The following is a 14,822-nucleotide window of genomic DNA, read 5'->3' as shown; positions in this document are numbered from 1 at the left end:
CAAATTATCTTTTCAAAAGCTGTTGCACTTTTTAAAATGTTCATCTATTTGTGTGTGTGAGAGAGAGAGAGAGAGAGAGAGAGAGAGAGAGCATGTGCATAAGTGGGGGAGGGGCAGAGAGATGAGGACAGATTCTGAAGCAGTCTGTGTGCCCACAGCAGTGACCCTGATGGGGGGCTTGAAGTCACAAACCATGAGATTATGACCTGAGCCGAAGTCAGATGCTCAACCGACTTAGCTGCTCAGGCACCCCAAAAGTCGTTGCATTCTTATGTGGATTTCTTACCATTTGTTGGGGAATAACAGAAATTAAGGATGCATTGTTGCTTCACAGACTCCTGAAGTTAGATAAACTCTCAGGGGCCGGATGGATCATTTTTATTGTATTAGATTTTCTGAGTAATCTCCTTGCCAAAGCCATAACCTTTTCCGAGGTCAGTTCCAGCCTTCTCTTCTGTCCTGTCTGCCTTGTTAATACCCAGGGCCCCTAGCTAGATGAACCACTGAGCCAAACTTGGACACACTTTTTTCTCTTAAGAATTTTAGCCAAAAGGCATAAAGTCTAGGAACTTAGAGAATGTAGCTAGATGTAATAGATCCTGGATCTCTATGGTCATACAGAGTTAAGGAGAAGAGTGGACATATAGCAAACTACATGTTTTGAAAAAAGGTGAAGTAGAAAACTTTTTCTATAGAGGGGATGTAGGGAAAGAAATGGGTGCTGAACATCAGAGACCACGTAGCCTGAGCGAGTCAAAGGTGCAGTCCCTGTGAATCAGTATATTCTGTGGTTCCTTCCATAAGGAGCCTCCTCTGCTTTCTGAAGTTTGATCTATTTCGATCCCCATTCAAGACACCTGACTCCAGGTAAAATGCATAGCATTTACTTCAGAAACATCAGGCTCCAAACATAAACAGAGAACCGTATTTTCTGAAATACAAATTAGAACATGCCTGGCAAAATGACTTTTCAGAATGGTACATTTACATAAAAACTTCTCAGACCAGACCTTGTGGAATTTCATTTACCTAACTTCACCTTGATTTATCTAGTACAATAGTCCTCAAACTTTAGCACACATCACAATTACTTGGGAGGCTTGTTATAACTCAGATTGTGGGACCCCATCCTAAGTTTCTGATTCAGCGTCCTGGGGTAGGTCCCAAGAATTTATATTTCTGACAAGTTCTCAGGTAATGATGCTTCTAGTCTTGGGGCCACATGTTGAGAACCATTGAGCAAGTAAGAATGTGGGAAAGTCCCTCAGAGAAGAAAATGATACAATTTCTCATGTTCTTACTAGTCACTCTTAGGAGGATCTTCTTAGCATTAACTCTTCCCCTTATCCTCTCCTCCCCTCTACTTCCCTACATCTCCCAACCTCCACCCTGGGAAACCCTTTGTCTCAGCTGCTGTATTCTACCATGGGTGGCAGTTATCACACTGCTTGGCAACTGTTGTATGCCCAATTAACTGCTACATCCTGAGGGCAAGGACCAGTGTCTTTCACTGTGTGTCTTCACTCACTAGCACCACATCTCAACATGACAGGCATGAAATACAAAAGTATTGACTGAATGATAGAATGAATGAGAATTCCTTTCTTTTTGTACTGACTCTTTAGGTCCTTGACAAAGTCCATCTCTGGTGGACTTGACCCCTCCATTTCTCTCTGGTAAAACAGTCTGTTGCTTATCTATTTCTTCACCAGTATTCTTAGGATGTAAGTGGCTTGTCAGGGTGGAATAAAGTAGGGTAAAGGAGAGAGCATGTGTGTATATGCACATGCATGTGTGTTCTGTTTTCCTTTTTTTTTATTTTAAAGTAAGCTCTAGGCCCAACATGGGCTTGAACTCATAGCCCTGAGGTCAAGGGTCACATGCTCCACTGACTGAAGCAGCCAGATATCTGTTTTCTTTTTATTTCCTTCTTGTTCATGTACATACAACAGCTGTGTGAGTTGGTGGAGTTGGGCATTTTCACCAGACCATGTACCTCTTTGAAGAATGTCCCATTCATAGATCAGAAATTTTTATTTTTACCTCTTGTGGCTTACAACTCTTGGCTTTGCTTGAGTAGCGATGCATAACCCACAAAACTGGATTGTAATTCGTTCATATAATTTCTTGTGAGTCAAGACATTTTGAGATAGCACAAAAAAGTATTAGACTAAGAATCAGCAATTCTGGATTCTAGTCTTAACTTAACCTTTAATTAGTTACATGCCCTTAGCCGAGTCTCCTAATTTGATTTTTCAATGAAGGCTTTAATAAAAATAATCTAAATATTCTTTCCAAATCTTAACACTCTCAGCATCTGTGAGTTGAGAGGAACGTGTTCTCAAAAGTGTGACATGCTTTAGGCATATATTTATTTTGCATGTTCAGGTGTGGCCCATATGTCCTTTTAGATGGTAAAGAGATCATTTGGTGAAATAAAGACATTCCAAAGGGCTATACATAAAGTTGTGTTGCAGTGTCTTTGGCTATTCTAGGAGTAAATGAAAAAGAGGATAAAGAAAGAGGAACCAATTAGAAGAGATACTTTGCATTTATTCCCATGAAGAAGGAAGCTTGAGTTCTTGCCCAGGTCTGAGTATTTAATTTTTCAGTAAGCAAGAACCAGATCCATCAAGACATCCTCTTCTTTGAATATTTATGGTTTGCTCTATATCTTGTCCCTGTGGAATTTCCTGAGCAAAGAGATTGTATGTTTGACTCTTGAAGAAGATAATGTGATCTCAGAAATATGCTATTTGGCATCCGAATAAAGTCCAGATTTAAAGTATCAGCTTGGTCACTTGCTAACTTCTTCCAAATGTCCAGCTGTTATCATTACAATATATCATGTCTTAGTCTTGGGAAGTATAGTTTACAGCCATGTCACAATGGCAGAATAGTTGGTAAGAATGTTTTTTCTGAGTATTTGACTTGTTAAAGAAAAACAATTTGGGGGAAGTGATGGTGAGGGTGGAGAAACATATTTTCATGGTGATGAAGCCACAGCAAATTTCCAGAGGAAGACAAGCTGTCACTTTCTTGACCTTTTGAGATTCCCCATGAAGTTTAATTCTCCATCATTTTTCTACTTCATAGGAATTAGATCTGATTTAAAAAACTGGGCTGGTATATTGTAAGTACTTCCTTTTATGGGAACTGTGTTGAAGGTGATTCTTAAACTACTTGGTGCAACTGAGATATTAACTTACCTTCATTCCCAATGTTCTAATTGTCTTTTCTTAAAAAAAAAAAAAAAAAAAAAAAAGACAGAAACAAAAAAACCCTAAGTCAACTAGATTGAATTTTGGCTGAGTTGTGCCTCCTTTGAATAACATTTCCATTTGGTCTTACTGGGATACTCAGAAAACCTTAAAATCTTTAAAAGTTCATTTCCCTTTGTAGATGTAGAAAAGTGCTTTTGACTTCCTGGGTTCCTTTAAAAAAACTTTACCAAAATAAGATATACACATATCAGGAAAGTACACATAGCATCAGTGTAAAAAGCATTAAGTTTTCGATACTGAACACAACTGTGTAACCAGCACTTAGATCAAGAAACAAAACACTGGGGCACCTGGGTGGCTCAGTGGGTAAAGCATCTAACTCTTGATTTCGGGTTAGTTCATGACCTCATAGCCATGAGATTGAGTTCTACAGTCGTGAGATTGAGCCCCGCATTGGGCTGTGCACTGAGTGTAGAGCCTGTTTAAGATTCTCTCTCACTCTCCCTCTGCCCGTTTCCCCTGTTTGTTTGCTCTCTCTCTCTCTCTCTCTCTCTCTCTCAAGTAAAAACAACAACATTGTCAGCATCGCATAAGCCCCCTTGTGCTCTGTTCAGGCTCCTATCTGCTCTCCCCACCAACGATAACTGTGATGTTGACTTCAACAGCATAGACTTCTTTTGCCTGTTTGTATACTTTGATCTTGTTTTGGTCATACTAAAGACATTATTTGCCTATCCAAAAGTACCCTTTTGGATAGGACTTATTTCATTCAATATTACGTTAGTGAGAATCATTGGGTTATATGTACATGCCAATCATTCTCATTTCTAAATAATGTGTAAAAATGCAGTATTTACTTATCAGTTTTACTGTTGATGGAATTTGGGCATTTCTGTTTCTGGCCTTTATGAATAGTTTGGCTATGAACATGACAGGACATGTCTTTGTTGAATAGATGTGTATGTGTTTGAGTCGGATATATTCCTAGGCATGGAATTGCTAGGTTATAAGATATGCATAAGTTCAGCTTTACTAGATACTGCCAGCTTTCAAAAGTCATACTAATTTACTGTCTCATCCTTGGGTTCTTTTGACTCGTGTTTGTGGGAGATGCAGGAGAGAAGCACCAAAGGAAAAAGCTTCAAAAGGGAAGGGATGGAGAGGGTGCAAGGCCTTAGGACATGTTTACACAGCTGAAAGCGGCTGCGGCTGGTAAGGAACACCTTAGAGCCGTTAACGTTCCTCCTTCACACCTGACCCTTCCTAGTGTTCTAGAAATCAATTAATTCGAAATTCAGCCTTGAAATGCTAAACCATTAGACTGATTAACACACTTGCTTAGCTGACTTTATGTAGATAGTCTTTAGCAATTATCCTAATAAAAAGAAGCTTCATTCTGGAGTCGGGGCCTCGGTTCGACTTGAGTATGAGGACCTTCACTTAACTGCACTTTGTCTGCAGACTCATCTTTTGCGACTCCGGCCATACTCCCTGCAACAGATGTTCCCGGAGGTGTAAAGGTAAAAGGGTAGTTGAACAAGTGGCTCTGATATTAAAGCTGAATTGTGGTAAGCTTTCATCGCTAAGGTTCTGATCTTTCCCTAACTCTTACTTAATGAAATCATAAAGGCCTATGGCTCTTTTGTTCGACTAAAGGTACAAGTAATGTTTTGAGCTTCCGTTATGAGATAGGAGATGGCTTAAAATAATTTTTTAAATTGTCTATACTAAAGAAAAATGTAAATATATGAGTCTTTAAAGATTACTCCTCCCTGACTAGTATCAAAAAATGGCGAATGGAACCCATTTTTAAAAAAAAATTTTGTGGTGTTTATTCAATTTGCTTCCAGCTTCCACTAAACTAAGAAAGACACATTGAAATGTGGAAATGTTGGAACCATCCTTTTTAAAGAAAAAAAAAAGCTTTTCAGCAGGGGAAACAACAACTACGAAAATATATGGACATGTCAAAATATTTCTAAAGGAACTAGAATGAATTTGTTATTTAAATTTTTTTAAATGTTTGTTTCTGAGAGAGACAGAGCGTGAGTGGGGAGGGACAGAGAGAAAGGAAGACACAGAAGCTGAGCTGTCAGCACAGAGCCTGAAGTGGGACTCGAACCCTCTAACTGCAAGATCATGACCTGAGCTGAAGTTGGACACTTAACTGACTGAGCCACCCAGGCGCCTGTAAAAAATATTTCTAGGGGCGCCTGGGTGGCGCAGTCGGTTAAGTGTCCGACTTCAGCCAGGTCACGATCTCGCGGTCCGTGAGTTTGAGCCCCGCGTCAGGCTCTGGGCTGATGGCTCGGAGCCTGGAGCCTGTTTCCGATTCTGTGTCTCCCTCTCTCTCTGCCCCTCCCCCGTTCATGCTCTGTCTCTCTCTGTCCCAAAAATAAATAAATAAAAAAAAAAACGTTGAAAATATTTCTAAAGGAACTAGAATGAATTTGAATACTACCGACAATAAGGACATTTACTGTAAAAAGAAAAAGACACCCACTAAGTTTTCTTTGGACAGCTTTCTTAGAGAGACTGGAGCACTCCAAATTACTCAACTGAATATTTCTAAATTCTTAGATAAACATTATTATTATGAATTAAGCAATTATAAACAATGTATAAATTAAAGCATTTCAGTGTTTGTTATAGTCTGCATATTAATTTTAGACAAAATATTATGGACTAGAGTGCTCATATGTGCTATATTTGCATCAGTCTCTGAGGTGATCTACAATTACAGTATTTGATCATATTTCGTATTTGACCTGAAGGATAATTTTATTATATCCAGAAGTCCTTAGGATATGTATTTTTAGCTTTATTTTCTCACCTATTACTATGGGCATGTAGTTTATTTCATATAAGTTTCTTGGTTCAGAATGAAGTATATAATTAAACATGGGTTCTTTGCAAAAATAAATCATATAGATTCCAGGAATGTATTGTATTATGAATGACAATACCCCATCGAATGTGTATTGTGTGATATGACTCTGTGTACACACACACACACACACACACACACACACACACACACGCATATCAATCCTTGTGGTGTGAAGTAAGGAAAGTTTATTTTTGTAAAAGCAATGCACTATAACATAGCTCAAAGGACCCCTGGGAACTCTGCTCAGATGTTTGGATTTTGTGCAACAAATAATAGTGAGCCAATTAAAGTTTTTCATCAAGGAATGAGATCAGAGGTGTTTTAAGAAGAATGATTCTGGGAGGAATTGGAAGCAGGAAGAAGATTTAGAAGCCCAAACTGGCTCACATGAGAGAACTCTTGAAAGTCCTAATCATCTTTGTAAAACATTATGAACAATTGTTCTATTAAGCTTAAGAATATCATTTCATGCTATAAATACCATCTCAAACCAAATTCTAGTATAGATGAACTACAGATATGTCAACCTTTTAAGGAAAAGGTTTAGAACAAACACATTACACTGAGAAAAATGAATCTGTGAATTCTCCCCACTCCTGAAAGTCGTAAAACAAAGCCACCCAGATTGGATTTAAAAGCTGTCTCTGTCCATCTCTTGGAGCCTCAGTGTTCTACAGGAGTAAACCTTGAGAATGGTCCATTCTACTGTTTCTCTTGGCAACGAGGGTTTAAATGGAAAGGAGGCAACAAGAGCAAGAAAATAAGGGCTATTGTGAAGGAGCTGAGGAGTGGTTGGTGGTAAAGGATGGCAGGAGAGGAGCACTAAAATGTTAATAGCTGTCATGTGGAAATCCTTCTCAACAAAACCAAAGCTTCCATTCTGATTTCAGTTTGGTGCTAGATGTTTCTCGTTTGATAATCTTCCTTTTAGCATTCTTTTTTTTTAGGGGTGCCTGGGTGGTTCAGTTGGTTGGGCGTCAGACTCTTGACTTTGGCTCAGGTCACGATCTCACAGTTCATGAGTTCGAGCCCTACATCAGGGTCTGTGCTGACAGTGCAGAGCCTGCTTGGGATTCTCCTTCTTCCTTTCTCTGCCCCTCCCCTGCTTATGCTCTCTCTCTCTCTCTCTCTCTCAAAATAAAGAAATAAAACTTAAAAAAATAAAATTTTTTATTTTTTTCAAGCAACTAAGTGTTTAGAGACAGAAACAGAGAAAGTACTCTTAGAAATGATGTTTGTCTTATCTCTCAGTGTTCATGCTAGATTGCTAGTGTTCAGAATCATGGAAGCATATGAATTAGGCTTTTGGAAAAACCAACCTCCTCACTTAAGGCAAAATGTTCTGTAAAGTGTACACTCCACACTCCTGCATGACATTAATAAATAGGTCCTTAATTATGCTTATGTGCCTCTATTCTTGCGAGGCAACCAACTATATACAGCAGAGCTGGAAAATCCCAGGTGGCTTATGGTTAATGACAAAGGAGCATCAGCAGCACTGACTAATGAGGTATTGAAAGAATGATACAGCCTAATTTTTGTTAAGCCACTGCACAGATAAATGACTTGCTTGATAGTTACCCGTTGACCTTAATGATACTTGTGCACAAAACAAATAAAAAAAAAACCCAACAGAAAGTTTTTGGCACAACCTTGGCCAGCATTCTTGAGCACAAAGCCAGCTTAAGAAAAGGGTGGAGCAAACAGTCTTGTAGTGTCTGCAAAGTAAAAGAAAGTAGCACATAAGCTTTGACACAGCACAGAAGCTGTAATTTTGTGCACAAGGTATACATTGGAAAAGGACAGAGGCAGTGTGTTTTGATGAGTGAGGAATCAGAGAGACTTTGGTCTGAGTCCTACCAAAGATTGACTCACCTGAGGCAAACCCTTGGTTTTGCTTTCCTCCAAAGTTAACCATGTCAACCATGTCATGGTTTGGAAGTTTTGGGTTTTTTTGAACTTTTTTTAAAATGTTTTTTTTAAAGTTATTTTTGAGAGAGAGAGACAGAGCACGAGTGGGAGAGGGGCAGAGAGGGAGGGAGACACAGAATCTGAAGTAGGCCCCAAACTCAGCTTTCAACACAGAGCCTGACATGCGGCTCGAACTCACGAACCTCTAGATCATGACTTGAGCCGAAGTCAAATGCTTAACTGACTGAGCCACCGGGTGCCCTGGTTTGGAAGTTATTGTAACACAGCTTTTAAATATAGCTATTAAAGTTTATCTCCCGACTTTTAAGGGGTTTGTATCTTAAATTCCTTTACCTGATCACGTAAACTTTTGTGGGCATAAGTAGGAGGCAAAAATGCACTGAAAACAAGAATGTTAAATATAACTGAAATATTATTGCTGGAAATGTTAAGTCATCTCTTGAAACTTTGAGCATACCAAGAATTGGTTTTGGTCCACCTCAAAAAGCAGGAGGTTATAACCTTCAAAGGAAACTCTCCTAGGAGAGGTTAGGATAGAAAGGGCCAAGCTATGTGCATAATTATCAATGGGGGCCAGTTTGTTTTATTGAAAGTCTTGCTCTGCAACTCCGAACTCGGTTCCCACACAGCCTGAAACTGCATAAATGATGGTGAAGGTAAAGGAAATAAATATACTCCTCCTTACTTGAGAAAAGTGAATTTAAAATCATATATATGGGGTGCAATGGAAGAGTCAGGATGTGTCTCATAGTACGTAACTCTAAGGAAACCATATCTAGAGTTAACATTTTTAGCTTGACCCACAAAGACATCATGAAAGGGATTGAGGAAAAATAACTTTTGATATTTGTAAGACATAGAGATGAGATTTGAGGCAAGATTAAAGGGCTTTTTATTTACATATATGTGTGTCATATATATAACCACATACGTATATATTTGTATATATAACATATAACACATGCAAAGTTTTATACATAGGTAGGCATGTGTATATGTTTATATATGTGTGCATGTTTATATGGTATAATAAATACATCACAATGGCAGTAATCATATTTGAAAGCAAAATGAGAAAACTGACAGAAATGTTGGGAGTGATTTTTGAGGAACCAGTGACATTTTAAATATATTCATATAGACCTTTAAGTTTTCCTTGAAAACCAGAGTAATCTAAGCAAGACTTCAAGATATTTCCCTGTGTGAAATAAAGACAAGCAGTGGTGTCTTAGAAGAGACTTAGTGCACTCTTAACCTCACATTAAACTTGTATTTTAGGATAATTTTTTGAAAGAATACATCAAAGCATGTGAAACTGGTGCCTAATTATATTGTCATTAGTATACAGTAGATAGTGTTATCATTCTGCATAAAGCACTATGAAATGAGTACGTTAAGAATATTTAATTATGTGGGTGAGCGAAATAATAAAGGAAAATTGCTAGTTAATTGCTTTTCTTAGAAATGCTGTTAAGGGTGGTAGTTGCCCAGCAACATGATTCATCCTAAAGAAATATGCTGTTGGGCTGCTTTCTGCAGAATTATTCTGGGGAAACTAGGAGGGAGAACTAGGACTTGTTGGTACAGATTTCATTCTTTATTCTCTGTAATGTGCCACTGCCTCTGGGAAGCCTTCCCTGACTTCAGCTGAAAGAACTTTCTATGAGCCCTGAATACTTTGCCTGTACCTCTATCTAGTATGCTTCTCAGCACATGGTATTTTAATTATTATTCCATGTGTTTCTTTCTCCTTCCAAACTGGGAAATTATTAGACACATGACTGTGTATTATTCTTCCCAAGCCCTAGCTCAGGGTCTGGCACAGAATAGGTGCTTGATGCAGGTTGTAGGGTTGAAAAGTCTCTTCTCACAGAATCAAAGGCAGTGGCTGGGGAAAGTGGGTGTGAGCCAAAGGTTCTCTCATTTTGTCCTTTCGGGAGTATCTGAAACAGTCTCATTACCTTTAAAAAGAATCTCCTGAAGAAATTCAGTCTGTTGACAAACTTTGCTTCCTTCTTTTTCTTTTTCTTTTTTTTTTTTTTCAATATATGAAGTTTATTGTCAAATTGGTTTCCATACAACACCCGGTGCTCATCCCAAAAGGTGCCCTCCTCAATACCCATCACCCACTTTTCCCTCCCTCCCACCCCCCCATCAACCCTCAGTCTGTTCTCAGTTTTTAAGAGTCTCTTATGCTTTGGCTCTCTTCCACTCTAACCCCCCCTTTTTTTTCCTTCCCCTCCCCCATGGGTTTCTGTTAAGTTTCTCAGGATCCACCTACCCTATGACCCAGCAATAGCACTGCTAGGAATTTATCCAAGGGATACAGGAGTGCTGATGCATAGGGGCACTTGTACCCCAATGTTTATAACAGCACTCTCAACAATAGCCAAATTATGGAAAGAGCCTAAATGTCCATCAACTGATGAATGGATAAAAAAATTGTGGTTTATATACACAATGGAGTTCTACGTGGCTTCCTTCTTTTTCTAAATGAAGAAGAGAGAGAGGGAGGGAGGGAGGGAGGGTGGGGGGAAGAAATGCATTTTCTCTTCTTTACATTTCATCTCATTAGAAAAACATCACTTGGAGGGTATGACTATTTAGAACAATAGAACCATCTATAATTCAGGATCAGTTGTCTTTTGTGGATGATTTACATTATCTTAAATACTCTAAACATGTCTTTTGATCTTCCCCATTTACTCTAATGTGTTATAGATTTGGGTGTGTGTGACAGGAGGAAAGGAAAGTGTAAGTGTTCTACAAGGTAGTTGAACCTATTGCCTTCTTAATATAAAGTCCTAGGATCCTAAGAAAAAGTATATAAAAACTTTCTCTCGAATCATTTTTCTTGTATGCATTGCAGACTTGGGCACCCATCTATTCTCAAGGGTGCATATCTAATGGGGACATGCCTCATAAAAAAATCTAATTTGGAGTCAACAGGGAAGAGGTAGCCCTACATAATATTTAAGAATGTGAATGTACACATAATGTTTAAGAATGAGAATGAGAGGGGCGTCGGGGTGGCTCAGTTGGTTAAGCGTCTGACTTCGGCTCAGGTCATGATCTCATACTTTGTGAGTTCAAGTCCCGTGTTGGGCTCTGTGCTGACGGCTCAGAGCCTGGAGTCTGCTTCAGATTCAGTGTTTTCTTGTCTCTCTGCCCCTCCCCCAATCGTGCTCTCTCTCCTTCTCAAAAATAAATAAACATTTAAAACATTTTTGGAATGAGAAAATGAATTTTATTAAGGAACTCATGCCTTTTATCAGGAAAAAAGCAGAAGGTTGAAAAAAAAAGTCAAAAAAGTAGAACCACAGGTGGTTTATCATTAAAAATAGAGGAAAATAAAAGTTAGATTCTGAAAGTATCTGTTAAGGATCAGTTGCAGATAATAAGAAGTGAAATAGTTGCTTAGAAAACACGTATCAGTCCTTCCCTCTCTGCCTGTCTCTTGCAGACTAAAATGAACACTTGGGGTAACACTTAAGGAGGAAAGGAGGAAAATGAGAGCATATAGCTGACACACATACATGTACATGTGACGAGGCTTTAACGGTAGAGAGGTAATTGTCGATGGATTGCTTTGGAGCTCACCTCTGTTAGTGTTGATCTGGATCCCAGCCTTCCTTCTCTCTCTCTCTTTTTTTTTAAGTAATCTCTACACCCAGTGTGGGGCTCAAACCTACAACCCCTAGATCAAAAGTCACACATTCTACTGACTGAGCCAGCTAGGCACTCCCCTGGCCTTCCCTCTCTAAATCAGTGCCTGGCTCCTTAGCCCAGATATATGTGTGTGTGTGTGTGTGTGTGTGTGTGTGTGTGGTTGTGTGTTAACAGAGACAAAAATTGAGATAAAGACAAAGTTAGAAAGTAACAGTGGCATAGAAGATGGGAAGAGATATTTGTTCATTTTTTCCTACCATGTATCGATTATATCCTGGTTGATATTATATGAAAAGGACAAGAAAATGAAATGCCAAATGGTTTAATGTATAAATTCCTAAGCATTTTTTTAAATTTCAGAGATTTATTTTGAACCAGGCTTAATGTCAAAACTTTTCTAACCACATTTGGCTTTAGACTTGCATTGGGATTTCATGTCATTTTCACTTTTCAGTTTCTTAAAATATATGAAATATCTATAATTTGTAGCTAACAGCTCCTATGGAATACTGTGATAGTCTGGATTAAAACCACTACATTGGAAAAAATAAATTGGCACAACAGTGTGTCAAACGAAGATCCTTCTCTGGGCTTTTCGTTCCCCATATATTTGTTTTTTTTTTAAATTTTAATGTTTTATTTAATTTTGCGTGGGGGAAGGGCAGAGAGAGACAACACACACAGAATTTGAAGCAGCCTCCAGGCTCTGAGCTGTCAGCACAGAGACTGACACGGGCTCAAACCCACGAGCCATGAGATCATGACCTGAGCTGAAGTCAGACACTTAACCACTGAGCCACCCAGACACCCCTCCCATGTATTTGTTTTATTTAGTGACCCATATATTTAAGATGTTTCTAAAAAGAACGTAACTTGATATATCAGTATGATAATAAATGAGCATCCTTTGTTTAATTTGGCTTGTTTCCATTCCATCCCTGTAGCACAGACTTTATTTTTTATAATTTTATAGATAAGGAAACCAAGACCCATAAAGTTTAAGCAGCTTTCCTAAAGGCTCACTGCTGGCCACCTCAGTTAATGACCTGTCTCCTTCCACTACAAGGCACTGCTGAGTATCAGTCCTAAGTCGTTTGAAGCTTGGATCAGTCCTAAGTCATTTGAAGCTTGGAGTCATGCAGTCCAGGACTTTTGCTAATTCAGCTGATGATGGGAATGGCAATCATGAACAGATACTATTGTTTCCACTTAAGCTGATTATGGCTTTAATTTCATATTTTGTTTTTTTCCCTCTTTAGTACATTCTGATTGCAAATCTGGAAAGTTCTTTCTTAATAAGCTAAATTGCCAGGCTTATGCTCCAAAGTAGTTTTTTAAAGTTTATTTATTTATTTTTGAGAGAGAGAAAGAAAGAGCACACAAGAGAGGATCAGAGAGAGAGGGAGAGAGAGAATCCCAAGCAGGCTCCAAGCTGTCAGCCCAGAGCTTGATGCGGGGCTCAAACTCACGAACCGTGAGATCATGACCTGAGCCAAAACCAAGAGTTGGATGCTCAACAGAGTGAGCCATGCAGGTGTCCCTAAAGCAGTTTTTGAATTATTTTGCAGTACATGTATAATTAGTAGGGGTCATTGTTTAACCCACAAATTTGACCCCTTACTTCCTATTTTAAAAGAGACGTAATGTCACAAAGATGATTTATGGTGATGAGGGTAGTCGTTGTTCCTAAGCTCCTTCATCTTGGAGTTGAAGCAGTGTTCTGACCCTTACTTCAAAGCTCCTATAGTTTTCCCAGCAGGTTAGTAGAAGAAAATGTTATCTGGGTTTCTTGGCAAAACTTTTAGACCTAAGGCTTCATATTTTTTTTTAGTTTCCATCTGCAGACATGAAGATGCTCCCACTCCTTGTCTCTTTGTTTCCCCTCTCATCCTTGCCGGATCCCAGCTGGGGATAGTAGACAGTGGCACTTGTTTCTTACTATTGACATTAGAGGCGGTGTCTGTCCATTCAGGAGAGGACCTGTGGACTTAGAGGTAATTCAGTGGGGGATGATCCAATGCCAAAGCCAATAAGCATATTTTCTCTTCAGCTTTGACTCTAGTGTGCAAGACTCAGAATATCGCCATTTACTTACCTGGTAGGATCTCCATTACATGCTTGGCTTCAGAGGTGTCATACATGGGACGGACTCTATTGCTGGCTTACTTCCATGCCAGTGTACCTGGCTCCGGGTATAAATCACGTTTGGTGTAAAAGCACTTATGACAGTCTTGTTGCTCCTTGCCAGTGATTTGTTTGGATGAGCATATGAACCTGTTCTGGAAAATAATCTTTAGGTAATACACTAGGAAAATCCTATTGTCATTGAAAACAGGGTGCTGTGATACTTATCTTAGACCTTGAGGAAAAATATTAAATACATACTGAGGATGGTGGAGCAGAAAATTTGAAGGAGCCTGTATCCTGATGACATCATTGAGCCACTGATTCAGTGTTGGGATGGCTTTTCTCTGGTCTTTTTGTTAAGTAATGTCCCTGTGGCTTAAGCCCACCAGTCAGGTTTTCTGTTACTTGCAGCTAAAACTACTCCTAAGTGATAGAATATCCTAAAAGGGAATTGTATATTACATTTTGCTTTTCATAACTTAATTTCACGCTACAGAAGTTCTTACACTATAATTAAAAGTACAGTTTAGTTCTCGCCCGCCCCCACCCCTCACCCCCTGCCCCCTTGCTGAGCCAGCCAGCCTGACCTCTCCCCTGAGGCCAAACTTCTGCACTGTCCCCACTGCACGAGGGAGAGTGCTCAGTGAGACCTGGCTTTCTCCAGGTTCCCGCGGGATGCTTCCAGATGCCAGAAGTGGGTGGAGAATTGCAGGACAGCAGACTTAGAAGATAAAACACCTGGTCCACTAAATAGACATTATTGATTACGTGTGAAACACTTTGAGACCTCTGTGATCTGTAGAACTGTGCATTTTGCAGAGGCATCGGCAAACTCAAGAATGATTGGGTTATCTTATTTGTCAAAATTAATTGAAGCAGATACTTGTGAAGTCATTGGGAGAGGCCTTACAGGACAGTTCTTTGAGATAATGCGATATCAACAATATTTGATCTTACCAGTCATTTGACCAGTCATTTGA

General features: G+C 39.2%; 1 pseudogene across 1 annotated transcript in view; it reads left to right on the top strand.

Moving 5' to 3' along the window:
• LOC147584086 (52 kDa repressor of the inhibitor of the protein kinase-like) overlaps window positions 1–14,822 on the top strand; it is a 63,905-nt pseudogene that overhangs the window by 44,772 nt on the left and 4,311 nt on the right. The gene's annotated exons all lie outside the window — the stretch shown is intronic.

This window comes from Puma concolor, chromosome A1 (assembly GCF_028749965.1).
Source record: "Puma concolor isolate L17-30 chromosome A1, mPumCon1.1.hap2, whole genome shotgun sequence".
Classification (NCBI taxonomy): Eukaryota; Metazoa; Chordata; class Mammalia; order Carnivora; family Felidae; genus Puma; species Puma concolor.
The sequence above is the reverse complement of the archived record's forward strand: the minus strand, read 5'-3'. Positions and strand labels throughout refer to the sequence as shown.